The sequence below is a fragment of the Podarcis erhardii genome, assembly GCF_964252035.2.
Source record: "Podarcis erhardii genome assembly, chromosome: 12".
NCBI lineage: Eukaryota > Metazoa > Chordata > Lepidosauria > Squamata > Lacertidae > Podarcis > Podarcis erhardii.
Window position 1 is genome coordinate 3,022,004 of NC_138513.1, and position 19,912 is coordinate 3,041,915.

Consider the following 19,912-nt stretch of genomic DNA (forward strand, 5'->3'; position numbering starts at 1 on the left):
AAGGCGAGGCTCTCTTGCCAGGCTCTTCCCCACTTAAGCACTTTGGAGATGATGACTCTCTGAGCTGTGCCTGTATAGCTCAGTTGGTTAGAGCATGATGCCAATGATGCCAAGGTTGCAGGTTCAATCCCCGTATGGGACAGCTGCTTATATCTCTGCATTGCAAGGAGTTAGACTAGAGCAGTGTTTCCCAACCTTGGGCCTCCAGGTGTTTTTTGGCCTACAACTCCCATCATCCCTAGCTAGCAAGACCAGTGGTCAGGGATGATGGGAATTGTAGTTCAAAAACAGCTGGTTGGGAAACACTGGACTAGAGGATCCCCAGGGTTTCTTTCAACTCAGTGGCGTAGCATGGGGGGTGCAGGGGGTGGCCGGCGGCACCGGGCGCAACATCTGGGGGTTAGGGTTAGGGGGCGCAAATCCACGGGTTAGGGGGCGCAAATTACTTGCCTTGCCCCGGGTGCTGACAACCCACGCTACGCCGCTGTTTCAACTCTCCAATTCTATGAACTGGAGGGTGGATCGCAGGGAGCGGATGAACTTGTGCAGAGTAGCTGAGAAGAATGGAGTTGGATCCCATGTGTCTCTGGCTGCCTAGTCGTTTTTAATATTTATTATATGTATGCATTGCTACATATACAGCACACATTCAGTCTGTGCTCAGGTGTCTCCTGATGGTGGGAGATCTCTTTGCTGAACTGTGGTCTGACACACTGTGGTTGAGCTCTTGGTTGGGAGCTAACATCCGACAGATTGTCACCCATGTCCTGGGCACAGAAGAAAGCACAACACCGTTTCTCCATTGGGGATACGAATGCCATGGGTTAACCAGTAGAAGGTTCCTTGAACCAGCTGAGGCATCCAGCTAGTCGACCAGAAGAGAGCATAATAACCGCATTAATCCACACTTCCAAAGATCTGGGTGTAGACAATCAATGGGCAGGGTTTTTTTGCCCAGTAACCACAATGCCTTTGGTGAGGCTTGCTAACAAAATGAATTTCTGGGTTCCAGCCTGTGGCACAGATCAAAATGAGGCCTGTCAGCCAGCCAGCCTTCTGGGTGGCCTAATACTCATCTGTTGACCTTAAAATAATTAATTTCTTATATGAATGGGTCTCAAACAATTTCTTAGCTACTAGCTTACTGGTACGTCACTACAGTAATTATTTGTTTATCTTACCCTCTTCTCCACCTCCGGGCACTTGTGGGATGCCACCACAGAGTACTATGCTGTCTCCAATTCTATTTAATATAAATACCAGTGGTTCCCAATTAGCTGTGCACCCCCTGTTTTTCAAAAGCCAAGCCATAGACTCCTACTTTTGAAAATTTTGATATTTCTATTGTAGTTATGTGAACGGTCCCACAGACCCCCTGAGAAGTGATTCAGGGGTGAAAATAAGCTAATGACAGAGCCTTGTGACACCCTATACTAGCCTTCCCCAACCTGGTGCCCTCTAACTGTTCTGAACTACAAATCCCATCAGCCCCAACCAGCACGGTTGTTGGAGAAAGCTAGTACAAGGTGACTGACTACTAGAACTGGAAAGGAAGCAAATGTGAGAGGCAGGAGAGTGGTGGAGAGGGACGAGAATTCCTGGGTCTTGCTTTTGAACTTTAGCTTTGTAGCTACAGATAGGTAGCCGTGTTGGTCTGCCATAGTCAAAACAAAACAAATTCCTTCCAGTAGCACCTTAAAGACCAACTAAGTCAGTTCTTGGTATGAGCTTTCGTGTGTATCTGAAGAAGTGTGCATGCACACGAAAGCTCATACCAAGAACTGACTTAGTTGGTCTTTAAGGTGCTACTGGAAGGAATTTGTTTAGCTTTGTAGCGTTAGACTGATTGTAGAGGAGAAAAGAGAAGGAGGCAAACCTTGGCAACTTCTGTTAAATTTCAGGATTTTAGAAGGTAGGAATTCCTTCTGATTAGAAGATTGATGGTGGTGGACATGGGGGTTGGGGGGGTTGAGATTTGTGTTTCTCCAAGATGTTGATGGACTCTACTCCAGCCAGCCTGGGCAAATTGTAGGTCAGCAACATCTAGAAGTTCCTCATCCCTAAACTAGAAGCTGGTAGGATCCTCGTGCTTTGAGTTTAGACCTAGACAGTCTCCAAAAACCTAATTCAAGATGGTTACTTTAACCTAACTTGCCTGTTCTTTTGCCTTGCCGTTATGTTGCAGAGATCTTTCTAAACTTTCCAAGGAGGCCGTTTCAAGAAACAGATTTTTTCCAATCTGACGAAGTGTGTATTACACACGAAAGCTCATACCTTGAAAGCTTATATTTAGTTGATCTTAAAGGTGCCACTGAAACGGGACACGGGTGGCGCTGTGGGTTAAACCACAGAGCCTAGGGCTTGCTGATCAGAAGGTCAGCGGTTCGAATCCCCCGCGACGGGGTGAGCTCCCGTTGCTCGGTCCCTGCTCCTGCCAACCTAGCAGTTCGAAATCACGTCAGAGTGCAAGTAGATAAATAGGTACTGCTCCGGCGGGAAGGTAAACGCCGTTTCTGTGCGCTGCTCTGGTTCGCCAGAAGTGGCTTAGTCATGCTGGCCACATGACCCGGAAGCTGTACACAGGCTCCCTTGGCCAATAAAGCGAGATGAGCGCTGCAACCCCAGAGTCAGCCACGACTGGACCTAATGGTCAGGGGTCCCTTTAACTTTACCTTTAAAGGTGCCACTGGAATTATTAAAAAAGATTTTTTCATCTTTCATCTTTTTATTTATTATGACCATGATAGATCAACACGGCTATCTACATGAACCTTTCCAATCTGTTCTCCCTGCCACCCTCAGAATAGTGGGGTTGCGATCTGCCCAGCGTGGTATAAACTGAGTTTCAGGTGATTGTTGCTCCCGTGTTAATTCCATCCCACTTTTCCTTTTAGCAAGGAATGCCGAGTCATTGTTTCAGGAAGGGGTTACTGTTTTAACCTTGGACCGCTTCAGTGCTTCTGTCTGTTCTTCTCAGAAATAACACAGTGACATGTCTCCTCAGAGGTTGGGGAGGGAGAGAGGACAGAGAGAGAGAGAAAGAGAGAGGAAAGAGCAGCAGAGACAGAAACCGCTGCCTTTGCATATGTGCTGGCTCTTTGCATCCAGTCATTTGAATATAACCCTCTGCAAAAACTCACCCATTGCCCCTTAGGAGCCACAGCTCATCTCGGGGGGCAGGGACCATTCTCCTTCACGGACAGTTGAAGCTGCAGGCAGATGCACAATTAGAACGGAGTTAGTGAGCCAGCAAGAAAAGTGACATGAGAATATTTGGGAGCCGAATACATCATGACCCTTTCGGGAAGAGAAGTGGTCTGGAAGGGCACTTTGCTTTGGCCAGGAGACTTCCCCAGCTTTTGCATAAGCAAAGGCAAACTCTTCTCATCTGTACTTTCCCCCAAGTTTCCCCCTCCCTCCCCCTGTTTCGCTCCTGTGAAAGTCCCTTGTGCACTTCCGGGTTGTTGTTGTTTTTACGGAAACAAAAACTTTGGTTTATGATCCATGAGTTTTCTTGTGAAGAAGAGGAGAGGGCTATTGATGACTGTCAGTCATGGTGGCTGTGCTCCGCCTCCACAGTTAAAAGGTAAGGGGACCCCTGACCATTAGGTCCAGTCATGGCCGACTCTGGGGTTGCAGCACTCATCCCGCTTTATTGGTCGAGGGAGCCGGCATACAGCTTCTGGGTCATGTGGCCAGCAGGACTGAGCCGCAGAGCCTAGGGCACTGTAGGGGGTTGGAGTAGATGGGCATCAGGGTCCCTTCCAACTCCATTAGTCTATGACTCTTCTACCATAATGCATGGTAAAGGTAAAGGGACCCCTGACCATTAGGTCCATTCGTGGCCGGCTCTGGGGTTACGGCGCTCATCTCGCTTTACTGGCCGAGGGAGCCGGCGTACAGCTTCCAGGTCATGTAGCCAGCAGGACTAAGCCGCTTCTGGCGAACCAGAGCAGCGCACGAAAACGCCGTTTCCCTTCCCGCCGAAGCGGTACCTATTTATCTACTTGCACTTTGACGTGCTTTCGAAATGCTAGGTTGGCAGGAGCAGGGGCCGAGCAACGGGAGCTCACCCCGCCGCGGGGATTTGAACCGCCGACCTTCTGATCGGCAAGTCCTGGGCTCTGTGGTTTAACCCACAGTGCCACCCGTGTCCCTCCCCCCTCCACAGTCGGGAGGCAGCAAATGCTTCTGAATAACAGTTGCTAGAAACCACAGGATTATAGAATCATAGAATTGTACAGTTGGAAAGGACCCCAGGGGTCATCTATTCCAACCCCCTGCAATGCAGGAATCTCAGAAGTGAAGAGTGATCTTTTGCTCGGATTCCTCCTTGCCAGTTTCCCACAGGTATCTGGTTCTGCTGCTGTGAAAACAGGATGCTGGACTAGATGGGCCCATTGGGCTGATCTAGCAGGCTATTATCTTAAAAGTTAAAAAATATCCTCCTCTGAAATGAAATGGAATATGCAGACAGCTGTTCAGGAGGACAGGATCTGTAGAAGTTTGCTTAGGGGCAGTTTGCTGCAATAGACCATTTTACATGCCTGAGAGTCATACATACCAACACAGGCAGAGAAGACTTGCCCGGAATTGCAGAAGAAGACTTCTTAAGAAATGATGTGCAGGTGCAGTTTGGAGGATTTTGTTTTTGGAATTGGTCTCTGGAGGATGAAGGCTGAATGATGCTTGCTGCAGGACCAGCACTCTGTGTGTGATTTACCCTGGAATGCCTGCTCAACCTGTACATGCTCTTGGGACACCGTATTTTTCTGCTATTGTTCCCCTCCAAAGGGTCCTGAACCTGTAAACGCTTCCTGGAGCTTCCTAGTATTCTTCCTAAACAGCAGCAATAAAATCCCTAGCACATTTGCAAAGCTAAGCAGCGTTGGGTATGGTGTCCAATTGGACGGGGAACCACAGGTTGAGATTCCTGCATTGCAGGGGGTCCCTTCCCATGCAACAATTGTTTGCTGCTACCGGCTGCTGCACCGCAGCACGTATTTGGAGATGCCTTCAAAGTCCACCATGGCCACTGTGTCACATACGGTGTAGCAAGGCGGTGTTGAAATGTTCCTGTGCAACATGGAGAATCATAGAATCATAGAGTTGGAAGAGGCCACAAGGGCCATGGAGTCCAACCCCCTGCCAAGCAGGAAACACCATCAGAGCACTCCTGACATATGGTTGTCAAGCCTCTGCTTAAAGACCTCCAAAGAAGGAGACTCCACCACACTCCTCGGCAGCAAATTCCACTGTCAAACAGCTCTTACTGTCAGGAAGTTCTTCCTAATGTTTAGGTGGAATCTTCTTTCTTGTAGTTTGGATCCATTGCTCCGTGTCCACTTCTCTGGAGCAGCAGAAAACAACCTTTCTCCCTCCTCCATGTGACATCCTTTTATATATTTGAACATGGCCATCATATCACCCCTTAACCTCCTCTTCTCCAGGCTAAACAGAAGTCTCTCTGTCTCCCAAGGAGGAGGGTGAGGCGGTCCAAGCACTGCTTCTCTGAGTATTTGGAAGAGTATTTACAACAAAATAAATTACCAAGAATTGAAAAAGAAGAAGTTGAGGCCCTAAATTCTAATGTAGAAACAGATGAAATAGCACAAGTGTTAAAGAAAATGAAGAGTGGCAAATCACCAGGTCTAGATGGAATCACATTAATATACTATAAGAACCTGGAAGAAGGAGCCCTTGAGCATCTTCACATTGGCTTATCATTGGAACTGGGTGCCTACAAGGGTGGTTGATGGTTTGGGGCTTCGCTCATAAGCTGAAAGGAAAGGCACATGATCCCCCATGGAGGTGTGGAGGAATAGAGGGGGTAGCCCAGAATCTGGAATAAAAGGGTAATGGAGGGGAGATGTGGATGCCTGCTTGGGGGTGGAGAGCCTTTGTTTTCTCCTTCTACGCTTGATCCATTTTTCAAACAGAAAGCAAAAATTTGGGGGACACTTAGAAAATATTTCATCGGGTTTTATTTTATTGAAATTAAGGAGATGGGGTTTTTTCCATTCATAATGTGCAATATGAGGACTTTAATGTTAGGCTATTGCAGCGCCCGTGTGTGATAATTCCTGTGCATATACTTTAACATATGCAGCACTCGAATTCGGGGTGCATTTCTGCATATAGAGAGTGCCACGAGCTTCACAAGAATGGCAACACTTGTGCTTTTGGGCTTCAGCTTAGTTTCCCTCTTGTTTCCAGATGGCAAAAAATTAAGATACATCTGCTTAGGTAAAGGTAAAGGTAAAGGGACCCCTGACCATTAGGTCCAGTCGTGACCGACTCTGGGGTTGCGGCGCTCATCTCACTTTATTGGCCGTGGGAACCGGCATACAGCTTCTGGGTCATGTGGCCAGCATGAGTAAGCCGCTTTTGGCGAACCAGAGCAGCACACGGAAATGCCATTTACCTTCCCACTGGAGCGGTACCTATTTATCTACTTGCACTTTGACGTGCTTTTGAACTGCTAGGTTGGCAGGAGCAGGGACCGAGCAACGGGAGCTCACCCTGTCGTGGGGATTCGAACCGCCAACCTTCTGATCGGCAAGTCCTAGGCTCTGTGGTTTAACCCACAGCGCCACCCGCATCCCTTTTCTGCGTAAGTAGCATTTATTTATTTATTTATTTATTTATTTATTTATTTATTTATTTCCCCCTATCTTTCCTCCAAGAAACTCAGGGTGGCATATGTGGGTCTCTGTCTCCACATTTTATCTTCAACAACAACCCTGCGAGGTAGGTTAGGCTAAGAGGCAGTGACTGGCCCAATGTCATCCAGTGAGCTTCATGGCCACGTGGGGATTCGCTCCCAGGTCTTGGTCCAACACTCTTAACCACCACACATCCCCTGCTAGATTGGTTGTTTCTTGAGGTTACTGTTCGTCTTAGGAAACCCCTTTGCCTTTTGTAGCCCTGCTTTGCTTGCTCAGGACCCATCCATGCCAATTAAACCCATTCCAGCTGGTTTTCATTTGCAGTTGCCAATTTTTCAATCTGAGTCCTTAAAAAGGGCGGGGGGGGGGAGAGAGACATTGCCATTTTGCCAGCAAATAGTAACCTTGGGCTCCTTGTTCATTGGTCTGGAAGAGTTGTCCAAGCCCTCCCCTGTGTTAATGAGCGTTGAGTGGGACAGCAGAGGGGCAAAGGTGCTTGGTGCCTGAATTTTGCTTTTGATACGATGCCATCTATTTCTTAATTGGTACACAGGATTCTGTCTTCCAGAGCTCCCTCTCTCTCTCTCTCTCTTGGTGTGTGTGTGTGTTCTGGTTGGTTTAAAGCAAAGCTGCTGGAGGGTTGCATTTTGTCAAAGGCGGGAGAGAGTTCTAGGCTCTGTCTGAACGGAGAATAAATATTTCATTTGCTGTGGAGTTTCAGGGACAGCCGGGTCCCGGCTGATACAACAGTTCTGTCTGCCGCTAATCTTTTTAAAGCTTCCCTTCACTTCTGAGGCTGCATGCTCCGTCTGGGTCTTTGCATGGGTGTCTCTTCTTCCTTTACTCACGCAGGAAGGTAAGGCTGCATTGCACAACATGCCATATTGCTGTAATTTCTCGTGGAGAGGCTGCTAGCCAGAACTTGGAAACTAAGATGTGCTCCAAATTCGGAGTGGGGATTTGTGTCTGTGTATCTGTGGCCTTGCAGAGTGTCATTTATCCATCCCATCGTTTCATAAAGCGACTTTGAGTGTGCTAGGAGATGTCTACACAACCTAGGAGCGATCCTCTCTACCCAGAGAGGATGCATTTTGCAAATATTTTCCCCCTGCTTAAAAGGTGTGTGTTCTCATCTCTCTTTGCCTGCTTTAATTAATTTTAGCAGCAGAAAATGCTTTGCTTCTGTGCAGATTTAGTGCTTCTCTATTGGGATGAAATTACCAACACCAGCACTGTTTTTGACCTTGTGCTGAGCATATGATGGTGAGTAGTTTGTCTTCTCTGGGTCTGAATAAGGAAGAGGGGAGATGGTAAGAGTTCTTAACTCTGTTGCTTCTGTCCAGGAGAACATTAGCAGCAGCAGCTCTCTCGACGATGCTCTAAACTTCTGTTGGATTGAACATTCACCTACTTGCTGACCAAGCACTGAACACTAGGGTGGCAAATGTGTGTTTTTGTGTGATAATTTCAGAAGTGAATAGATGGCAGTTTGCCACCAATATATTTTGAGTGTAATATGGGGTGCCTGCTGAACCAAGAAGGCTAATCTGTGGTGAGCATTTTGGAAGCTTTTGTCTAATTTCTGATCAGGGTATTTGACAGGTAGGGTGCATGTGTGTGTTTCATATTAATTGTTGCATAGGGTAAGGAGGGACTGCTGAGATAGCCACAGATGGCCCATAGTCACTTCAGCTATTGTAGGAAACAGCCTAGATGATGTCCATTGTGGTGACTGATCATTATACTTAGCTATATTTCTTCCCTGTAGAGCAGTGGTTCCTAAACCTTTGGGGGCAACTTTTGGGGGACCATAAATTGATCCCCAGTGCCCCCTATCCTACTCCAGAAAAAGCATTATTCGGAATAGCAGTTTGCATGGCCCAGTAAGTAAAATAACAACATAGCAAAATTCAAAACAGTAACAATTAATTGAACATTTATTCAAAATCCGGTTAACACTATTTAATTAATTCAACAAAAATGATTAACTTGATAATTTAGACCTCCAGGGCCCCCTTGCACCCCCTTGCCTCTTAGATACCCCATGGTAATCCCACCACCCACCCGGAGGTTGCACTACTGCCTTTGGGAACCACTGCTTTAGAGGCACCCCAAAACGTGCTGCTTGTGATAGATTGCCTCTTTGCATGTGTGCAAGTCTGAGTAAGGATGGAGCCATATCTCTGTGCTGGGGTGGGTGCCTTGCTGTAGAACAGTAGTGGGGAACTAGATCTGACCAGTGGACCACCTGGATCCTAATCTCTACCCTGCCACAGAGACCAAGTTTGACAGGTGGGCGAGGCAGCCAGTCACCTGGTTCCACAACAACAACAGGTGCAAAAAAAGAGTGTGTAGCATTTTCAAGGCTCAGACAGTGAGCTAATAGTTGGCTCTGGGGAAGCACTGTTCAAGGGACTTTGAACAGTACGTTTCCGAGCACAATTCAAAGTGTTGGTGCTGACCTTTAAAGCCCTAAACGGCCTCGGTCCAGTATACCTGAAGGAGCGTCTCCACCCCCATCGTTCTACCCAGACACTGAGGTCCAGCTCCGAGGGCCTTCTGGCGGTTCCCTCACTGCAAGAAGTCAAGTTACAGGGAACCAGGCAGAGGGCCTTCTCGGTAGTGGCACCCTCCCTGTGGAATGCCCTCCCACCAGATGTCAAAGAGAACAACAACTACCAGACTTTTAGAAGACATCTGAAGGCAGCCCTGTTTAGGGAAGCTTTTAATGTTTGATGTATCACAGTATTTTAATATTCTTTTGGAAGCTGCCCAGAGTGGCTGGGGTATAAATAATAAATTATTATTATTGTTGTTGTTGTTGTTGTTGTTGTTGTTGTTGTTATTGTTGTTATTTTGTTATTATTGTTATTATTGTTATTATTACCACTGCTGATCAAATCTTTTTACCTGACCCTGCATGGTATCATCTATGATGTCATGTGAGACACCACATGTAAGGCAGGTGGGTGTGGCTTGACCCAAACTGCCTCTTAGGTCAGGTCTGGTGGAACCCGTTAGTCCTGCAGGCTAGAGAACCCCCCCTCTGCGATTGCATGTTCAGTCTGGATTAAATGCTGTCAGTTTGCAGGGTTGGATGGTAATCCTCTTTCCCCAGACCTTGGAGCTGCTTCCAGTCAGTTGTTGACTAAACACACAGGGGATAACATGTCTGACTCTCTAGAAGGCAACTTCACCTGCTGTGTCCAGGCTGCTTCAAGCTTGCTTCCCCACACGTTGTTGGACCCCATCATCCCTGACCATTGGCTAAGCTTGCCAGGGATGAAGGCTGTTGAAGCCCAACAACATCTGGGGACCTGAGGCTGAAGAACTCTGAGCTAACCCTCTCTAGTGCAAGACTTTCTCAAGACATGATCAAGGGAAGTAACAGCCCTGCCCTATTCTGCCTTAGTCAGACCACACCTGGAATACTGTGTTGAGTTCTGTGCACCACAGTTTAAGAAGGATATCGACAAGCTGGAACATGTGCAGAGGAGGGTGACCAAGATGATCAAGGGTCTGGAAACCAAGCCTTATGAGGAATGGTTGAAGGAGCTGGATATTTGATAGCCATCTTCAAATATCTAAAGAGCTGTCATGTGGGAGATGGAGCAAGCTTGTTTTCTTCTGCTATGAAGGGTAGGACTCAAGGCAATGGCTTCAAGCTACAAGAAAGGAGATTCCGACTAAACATATGGAAAAACTGCCTGACAGTAAGAGCTGTTTGACTGTGGAACGGTCTCCCTTGGGAGGTTATGGACCCTCCTTCTTTATGGGTTTTAAGCAGAGGGTGGATGGCCATCTGTGTTGGATGCTTTAGCTGAGATTCCTGCATTGCTGGGGGTTGGGCTACATGACCCTCGGGGTCCCTTCCAACTCTACCATTCTGTGATTTGACGCACCCACTTTATCAATGCCAACTGAAATTATCAGGAAAGCAGCTATTTTGTTGTTGTTGTTTAGTCGTGCCCGACTCTTCGTGACCCCCTGGACCAGAGCACGCCAGGCACTCCTGTCTTCCACTGTCTCCCACAGTTTGGTCAAACTCATGCTGGTAGCTTCAAGAACACTGTCCCACGATCTTGTCCTCTCTCGTCCCCTTCTCCTTGTGCCCTCCATCTTTCCCAGCATCAGGGTCCTTTCCAGGGAGTCTTCTCTTCTCATGAGGCGGCCAAAGTATTAGAGTCTCAGCTTCAGGATCTGTCCTTCCAGTGAGCACTCAGGGCTGATTTCCTTCAGAATGGAGAGGTTTGATCTTCTTGCAGTCCATGGGACTCTCAAGAGTCTCCTCCAGCACCAGAATTCAAAAGCATCCATTCTTTGGCGATCAGCCTTCTTTATGGTCCAGCTCTCACTTCCATACATCATTACTGGGAAAACCACAGCTTTAACTATACGGACCTTGCTGGCCATTTTAGCTAGCAGCAAAAATGTATTTTGCTACATTTCACTCTGCCTACCATGCCTTTAAATATATTGAATGTATGCAGCCTTGAAAACAACACCTGAAAGTAAGTGTTTCAAGGTCTCCAGGGCATTCCGCCATGCACCATCCGGTGGATCTCACTTCAAAATGTTTGTATATGTGCATTTAAAGAAAGCATGGGGCATTGCTGGCAGGAGGTGATGCAAACTGAAGTCCAAAACATTCAGAGTAGGTTCCCTCAGGCTGTGCTCAGGTCATGTACGTCTTGTATTTTGGCTAAACTCCCATCAAGCGTTGTTCTGACTTTCTTGAAAATCCAGAAGGAGCAATATTTTTGATTCTTATTCCCAATACTTGATAAAAGCTGAGCCAGGGAAATTAGCTCTGATTCCTAGTCATTTGGAGTCACTGATCACATTTGACATAAAAAAAGAATGGCAGCACGTATTGTCCCTAATTCTCAATGCCAAAATGCAAGGGTGAGATACTCAGTCCTTTTCTGTTTGCAAGGTTCATACAGTTCTTAACTTCATGTCAGTTCTTCTGTTAACCTGCAGAGGAGCCAAGCTCTTTCTGGGGTAAAGCCATTCAGTATGTGAGTAACTGTTTGGCCACAGTGCCCAGGGAGCACAAGAGAAAGCAGATCTCACTGGAAAGGTGATAGCCTGCCATCTAGAGGGATGCAGGTGCGCTGGTAACTAGCACTGTGAAGTTTGGTGAGCAGCTTTTCAGGGAGGCAGAGGAAGAGGTGGGTTTGCAGGCCCTTCTGCTGATACAGCCAAGAGACCACCAGCATTGGGACCCTTCTTTCTTGAACTTTTTCCATTCCAGGTGGTTGTCATAAAAACTCTGAAATTGGGAACTACTGCCTGTTTGATCACACACCCCATTCATCCCTTTCCCTCAGTGGTGGCTGGTGCCAACTATAATTAGTATGGCAGAAGGAAGGGATGTTGAGCCGTAATGTGAATGTAGGAGAGCTGGGAATTTGGCACACTAGGGCCACAATTCAGACCTTCTTTGTTCTGAAGCCGTTGGGGGATGCCGGAGCTCCCTTCCCCCTGTCCTGAATCTTCCAACATCTTGTGTCTTTGGGTGTCCTACTGTAAGTTTAGGTTCACACAACTAATGTGGATTACATCGCTCTGCTGCTTTTGTGCGATAAATCCACTTAAACAAAAAAAAACCCACTCACTTTTTGCAGTTAGGAAAGTGGTGGAGAAATGCACTGAAGAAGTGTGCAATGGACAAACAATTTACGGGGAAACGCACCCATGAGAAAATCAGGATGAATTCTCCTTGCTGCATAGCGATCCCGCAAACAAATGAGAACGGATGCTCGCTAAAGGACCAGTCATAGTCTAACCACCACGTAAGCATCCATCTGAACAAACGCTCAAGAAATTGCGATGCTGGAAATAAATAAGGTCTGCCCTAGTGCTTTGAGAGGGTGTGAGGTCCCTGGCTCCCAGGTTTATCTTTTTGAGAGATAACTTGATTATTAAAAGCAGGCAGGCAGGCAGGCGCTGTGGTGTGGAGTGCTATTTCAAACAAGATAAGCAAAGCTGCGAATTCCCTGTGATGCTGGCTTGCTTTGCATCAATAATGCACCAGGGGGAAATGAGTGATCTATTGAGGGCAATCCCTTGATGGGGCTGCTGCTTTGTTTCCACCTCCTCTGGGAGGAAGGAGCCAGTCTTTGCATCGCTCACCTAAAGGAATGTAGTAGCTTACAGTACACTCCCCCTGTCCCCCCTCAGTTAAATGAAGACAGCTTAATTTACCCAGCTTCCTTCATCCAGTCGTCTTAGCTTCTGCAGGGCTTCTCTTCCCAGCTTTGCAGCCATTATTTCTTGCAATAACTGCAGCCACAACCTGGTATTGATATCTGCTCCCCCTCTTTATTGATCTGTGCATCTTTCTGCTTTGCATGGATTCAGATACCTAAAGGTTGGCGGGGAGGGTTGAGCAGGAGAGAGACATTATGTAATGTGTCACCTCCTGGATGCTAGGTCTGCAGCATCTTCAACCTTGGCTCTTCCAGACAGTTATTGCGGCATCACGGCAAATTGTCCAATATAGGGCTAAGTGGTGTTTTTGTTGCTTACACTCACAATTAAAAGTTGACATTCCAGCTGCAAAATGAATGAAGTTTATAAATGAAAATCTCTCTCTCTCTCTGTAATTTTCATTTTCACTTTTCCAATACACTAAAAGCAATTACAACAATAATAGCAAGTAAGAGAAAAGATCCAAGCAAGACAGGAAAAGAAAGGATATCAGGAGAGATGGGGGAGTGGTAGTTAATTAACCTGTGACCTTCTAAAGTGGGGTAGGAGGTTTTTTCTTCCTCTCCCTTTTACTAATATTATATTATGTATTTTGTGTTTTATGTTGTAAATTGCCCTGTGGTCTCTTGATGAATAATAATTTAAAAACAAATTTAAAAACAAAACAGATAAAATGCAGAAGGCTGAAAACATACATATATATAAAAGCAGTTAAAAAATAATTAAGCTATTTGATATAAAAACAAGAGCTATTAAAATACAGATCGTGAAAACAGCACAGCACTATTTTAAAGCCCTTTCCATAAAGAACAGTCAATCCCCAAAAGCCTGTTGGAATGGAACATCCTTCACTTGCTGGAGAAGAACAATAAGGAGGGAATTAAGGTGCTACTGGAAGGAATTTTTTGTTTTGAATAAGGAGGGAGCCAGTCTTGCTTTTCTGGAGAGGGAGTTCCAGAGGCTGGTGGCTCTTGGTGAAGGAGCATTTGCTGATGCAGGGCTGATGAGCCTTCAGTTTGGTTGTCTCTTTGGGGAATATGTACTATTGAGCTCTTTACCTTGGCACACGTTAAGAAGAAGAACCTGGCAACCTCCAGTTTCATCAGATGGATGAAGTGGGCAACACATGCGAAGAAAGTAAACAAAGTTCTGGGGAGCATCTCACTGGTTGAAGACTCGAGGGCAGTCACATTTGGAGTGCAACTGAAGTGTAGGGCTAAGTGGTTGATATACAAAAATCCCCATGCTGGGCAACTTTTGTGAAGTCTGGGGTCTGCTGCTGGGGGCAGCCAGCTAGCAGTTTGAAAGAGGGCAGTTTTCTGGCTGGGTATCATGTATACTGGGCTAACCTAAGAGGTGGAAGAAGTAGAAGTTAATTTACCACAATAACCACAATTTAAGAAGGATGTTGAGCAGCTGGAAGGTGTGCAGAGGAGGGCAGTCAAGATGATCAAGGGTCTGGAAACAGTCTTGAGGAACGCTTGAAGGAGCTGGGTATGTTTAGCCTGGAAAAGGGGAGACTATCCAAAATCACATTTGGATAGAAACTGTTTCTCAGGTGGCTAGTCCTAGTCTTTATAACCCTGTACGTTCTTCCAGAAGGCAGAAGCTGAAAGAGATCATTTCTGGGGTGTGCACTATCCTGCTCTATCTCTGCAGCTTTCTTATGGTACCTAGAATCATAGAATCATAGAGTTGGAAGAGACCACAAGGGCCACCGAGTCCAACCCCCTGCCAAGCAAGAAACACCATCAGAGCACTCCTGACATATGGTTGTCAAGCCTCTGCTTAAAGACCTCCAAAGAAGGAGACTCCACCACACTCCTTGGCAGCAAATTCCACTGTCGAACAGCTCTTACTGTCAGGAAGTTCTTCCTAATGTTTAGGTGGAATCTTCTTTCTTGTAGTTTGGAACCATTGCTCCGTGTCCGCTTCTCTGGAGCAGCAGAAAACAACCTTTCTCCCTCCTCTATGTGACATCCTTTTATATATTTGAACATGGCTATCATATCACCCCTTAACCTCCTCTTCTCCAGGCTAAACATGCCCAGCTCCCTTAGCCGTTCCTCATAAGGCATCGTTTCCAGGCCTTTGACCATTTTGGTTGCCCTCCTCTGGACACGTTCCAGTTTGTCAGTGTCCTTCTTGAACTGTGGTGCCCAGAACTGGACACAGTACTCCAGGTGAGGTCTGACCAGAGCAGAATACAGTGGCACTATTACTTCCCTTGGTCTAGATGCAATACTCCTATTGATGCAGCCCAGAATTGCATTGGCTTTTTTAGCTGCCGCGTCACACTGTTGGCTCATGTCAAGTTTGTGGTCAACCAAGACTCCTAGATTCTTTTCACATGTACTGCTCTCAAGCCAGGTGTCACCCATCTTGTCACCTGGAAGCATAGATTTGATCCAAGGTGGGAAGAGTGGATATGAGAGCAGATATAAGAGCCATCTTTAACTATCTAAAGAGCTGCCACATGGAAGATGGAGCATGCTTGTTTTCTCCTGCTATGAAGGGTAGGACTCAAGGCAATGGCTTCAAGTTACAAGAAAGCAGATTCTAAATAAACATACGGAAAAACTTTCTGACAGTGAGAGCTGTTTGACAGTGAAACGGTCTCTCTCAGGAAGGTGGTGGACTATTCTTCCTTGGAGGTTTTTATTCTTCCTTGGAGGTTTTTAAGTAGAGGTTGGATGGTCATCTGTCATGGATGTGTAGCCTTCTTAGACTTTACCGACTGGTGGGGTCTGCGTTGCTCCCGGGAGGGAGAAAGGAAGTCAAATGACACTGAGGTTGATTCAGAGAAAGAGTTTATTCTGCTCTCCGGATAGCAGAAGGCACTTGCATGGTCAGCTCACAGCAAGTCCACAGAAATGAGAAATTTCATGCAGCATAGATATCCTCCAGGCACCCTCTCCCCCTTTCCCCAGGAATCCAACCACGTCAGCTTATACACGTAAGTTGACATCCATGACCATAAACAGATATTCCTGTTCCGGTACTCTTGACCATAAAAGGTTGTTCCTGTTCCTATACTCTTATCTTGGAGCAGGAAGGTCACCATCCCTAAGAGCACTCCTGGTGCCGTTCCCGGGTCCCTTGTCAGACCTGACAAGATCTGTGCGTCAGTGTGTAAGATAAGACCCAGATGTGCCATCCCTGCTCCACTCGGAACTGGCAAGGCCATCCATTGCACCCTTGGAAAAGGAAAAAAGTGGATTTTAGGTCCCGTTTCAGACTGACTGCACAGAAACCCATTCCTTCAGATGCTTTAGCTGAGATCATAGAATCATAGAATCATAGAGTTGGAAGAGACCACAAGGGCCATCGAGTCCAACCCCCTGGCAAGCAGGAAACACCATCAGAGCACTCCTGACATATGGTTGTCAAGCCTCTGCTTAAAGACCTCCAAAGAAGGAGACTCCACCACACTCCTTGGCAGCAAATTCCACTGTCGAACAGCTCTTACTGCCAAGAAGTTCTTCCTAATGTTTAGGTGGAATCTTCTTTCTTGTAGTTTGGATCCATTGCTCCGTGTCCGCTTCTGTGGAGCAGCAGAAAACAACCTTTCTCCCTCCTCTATGTGACATCCTTTTATATATTTGAACATGGCTATCATATCACCCCTTAACCTCCTCTTCTCCAGGCTAAACATGCCCAGCTCCCTTAGCCGTTCCTCATAAAATTCCTGCATTGCAGGGGGTTGGACTAGATGACTCTTGGGTCCCTTCCAACTCTACAATTCTATGAAACGCTATTCTACGTGGTGGTCACAGATTGGTCAGTGGTTGGTGAAGTGAGTCTCGAGGCTTTCCAAGCGCTGCATTCCTGTCTTGGTTTATCCTCTGCTGTATCTCATACTTACCTTCTCCTTGTGCTGTCCTTCTCCTTCATTCACTTAGCAAAGCCAGGCAACCTTTGTCAACCTGGCGTCCTCCATGTTGGACTCCCAGACCCCATCTTCCGCCTGCACAGGGTCACGGCCCGTTCGCTGCTCTTCAAGAGGCCACAGCTCTTCTTCTGATGCACAACAGTGTTCCAAGGTCAAATACCCAGTGCGGCATAATCCCTGCCCTTTCAAAAACAGCAAAATTGAAGACTCACTGGCCCAGGCTCGGCAGACACCCTCCAGCACAACCGCGGCCGTTTTTCATGTAGGCAGAGCTGCCTTGTCCATGAAAGTCTTCTGACAACTCCAGAAACGTCATGTCTGCTTAGCATCAATTAAGGAAAGGTGGCGAGAATGGGGGGTGGCAGAGACTGTGTATCCTGGGCTTTTTTTGGCCATGCTTTCAATTTTCGAGTTCTAAAAATATATCTGGAGAAGTGCAAGAAGCCTGGCTCACAGAAGCTGTCCATCCTTTTCTTGAAACTTTCCAGGAGATGAGCTATTTTCTATTTTTCAGTAATGCGCCATCATGGTATGTGATGCGTATTGGAACGTAATAAGAAATAGACACAGGTCTTTCTCTGAAAAGGCTTAGAATCTTAATCTTAGAATCATAGACTTGGAAGGGGACCTAAGGATCATTTAGTCCTGAGCCCTGCAATTCACAAATATGCAGCAGTCCCATACAGGGATTGAACCTGCAGCCTTGCCGTTATCGGTACCATGCTGCAACCAACTGAGCTATCCAGAAAGTAGACGGCAAAAGGAGGAGAGAGGTGGAGAGGCAAGAGTAAGATGGGAGCAAAATGGGCAAATTTCATCCCAATCTATTTAGGCTTGGTTTCAGTAGGACAGCCTTCTCCAGCTTGGTGCTCTCCAGACATTTTGGACTCCAATCCTATCAGTTCTGTGGTGTAGTGTAGCCCAAATCGTCTGGAGGGAGCCAGGTTGGAGAAGACTGCAGTTGGTGGGTACGGATTTCAAGAGGCCGGACACTGTGTAGCTGTGCCTCAGTACAAGTCTTGGGGCAGCAAGGGAGACAGGATGGTCATAGGAGGAAGATGAAGAATTTCTGGTGATGATAAGGGGGTGAAGAGCCTGTTGGATCTGGCCAATGGCTAGTCCAGTCCACAGTCCTGGTCTCACCATGGCCAACCAATGGGAAGGCCATTGGTGTGCAACAGCAGGCTCCCCACTTCCTGATCTAGCATTCAGATGCATGCTGCCTCCACCAGTGGAGTTGTAACAGCCATTGTGACTGGGATATTGATAAAGGTGGAAAGAGGCATCAACTGCTCCGAATTGGTCAAGGTTTAAAGAGTCTACCTCACCAATAGACTTGACCTGTTTGTTCTTCTCCTGTCTTTGTCGACTGGTAGAGCATCGAAATATTCTCTCTGAATCGGAGCATCATATCCGTGGAGCTTGGGAGAACATTTGGCGTTTCGTATAGCATTTGTGATGCTGCTGTCAAACCATATTCTGATACAAATATCGAACAAAGGAGAACATAGCTTGGCTAATTCTGGTGAATTTATGACAATGCAGCTTCTGTCTAGCTGAAAGAGGAAGAGAGGTGTTGCATTCAGAGCTGTAGGATTTTCTGTAGTTGCACAAAAACAGTGAACAAATTTTTTTTATCATAGCAGCTGCCGGAATGATGAGTATTTAAGACATACTCATCTTATTGAATATTATTGAATATAGTGAGCATATATTTTTCTCAATACCTGTTGAGCATAATGATCACACTGACTAGTTATGCCATTTTAGAATTCTTTTGGAACCTTTTTTTTTTTAAAAAAAAAATACTCTTCTGTACTTTTGGATGCTGTTGTTTACTCTTTTTTTAAAAAGTGCTCCTCAGCTTCACCTTCATGTTATTATTTTGAATACAGTGGTACCTCGGGTTAAGTACTTAATTCATTCCGGAGGTCCGTTCTTAACCTGAAACTGTTCTTAACCTGAAGCACCACTTTAGCTAATGGGGCCTCCTGCTGCTGCTGCGCCGCCGGAGCCCGATTTCTGTTCTCATCCTGAAGCAAAGTTCTTAACCCGAGGTACCATTTCTGGGTTAGCGGAGTCTGTAACCTGAAGCGTATGTAACCCAAGGTACCACTGTATAGAAAAAGAGGGCATCTCCCAGTTTCGAGAGTGTGAGCCAATCTTTCGAAATCAGTCCCTCGTGTAATGTAAACTTTGTTGCCCGAGGACTGATGGATCTTCACAGTTTTCTTCTGCTGAAGATTAATATTCTCCTCTTGTGCCATCTTCTCCCATCTATGCCCTCCCAAGTCTTGAATTAGCAGCTGGAAAAACAGCTAGTTGCTCATTGGGGGAGGGGGGATGCTTTTAAATGGAGGTTTCCTGGCTTTAAGTTGATAAGTCTCAGAGCTGCAAGTCCCCTCTCCTTATGCAAATAGCCGCCTTGCTTTGATGTCGTTCATTTCATTTTATTTGGGTGCCCTCTGGAATTAATGGCCTTGCCTGAGCGGTGCATGACGGATTGGGGAGATCTGTTTCTCGCCGCCGCTCGTGCAGCATGTGAATTTGCAGCTCTTTGCCGGTGGGACTTGGGAAGACGAAACTAGGTCAGCGGCGCTTGTGCGTGTGTGAATATAGGCAGAGAAACGGGCTATAATCTCAGCATTAAACAAACCCGACTGTAAGGGCTGCGGGGGGTTTGCTATTTTAAGCGCTCTCGTCTCCCTGATTGCCAGCGCTCAGCGCAGAGCAAACAGATAGTTGCAGGAGCCTTTGTGCTGGAGCCGAGAGGACACTTTTTCCATCGATTGCTTTTGAATGGTGCCCATTTAGCAAGCACAATTCTGTGCTTCCGTGGGCAGAAGGTGGGCAGGGTCATGGGTTTGAGCCCCATGCTGGGCGAAATATTCCTGCAATGCAGGGGGTTGGGACTTACTGTATTTTTCGCTCTGTAAGATGCACCAGACCTCAAGACGCACCTAGTTTTGGGAGGAGGAAAACAAGAAACAAAATATTCTGAATCTCAGAAGCCAGAACAGCAAGAGGGATCATCCGCTGCGCAGTGAAAGCAGCAATCCCTTTTGTTGTTCTGGCTTCTGGGATAGCTGCGCAGCCTGCATTCACTCCATAAGACGTACACACATTTCCCCTTACT

The 19,912-nt window shown here is 46.6% G+C and overlaps 1 protein-coding gene across 14 annotated transcripts in view; it reads left to right on the top strand.

Moving 5' to 3' along the window:
- MAP4 (microtubule associated protein 4) overlaps positions 1-19,912 on the top strand; it is a 212,158-nt gene that overhangs the window by 83,147 nt on the left and 109,099 nt on the right. The gene's annotated exons all lie outside the window — the stretch shown is intronic.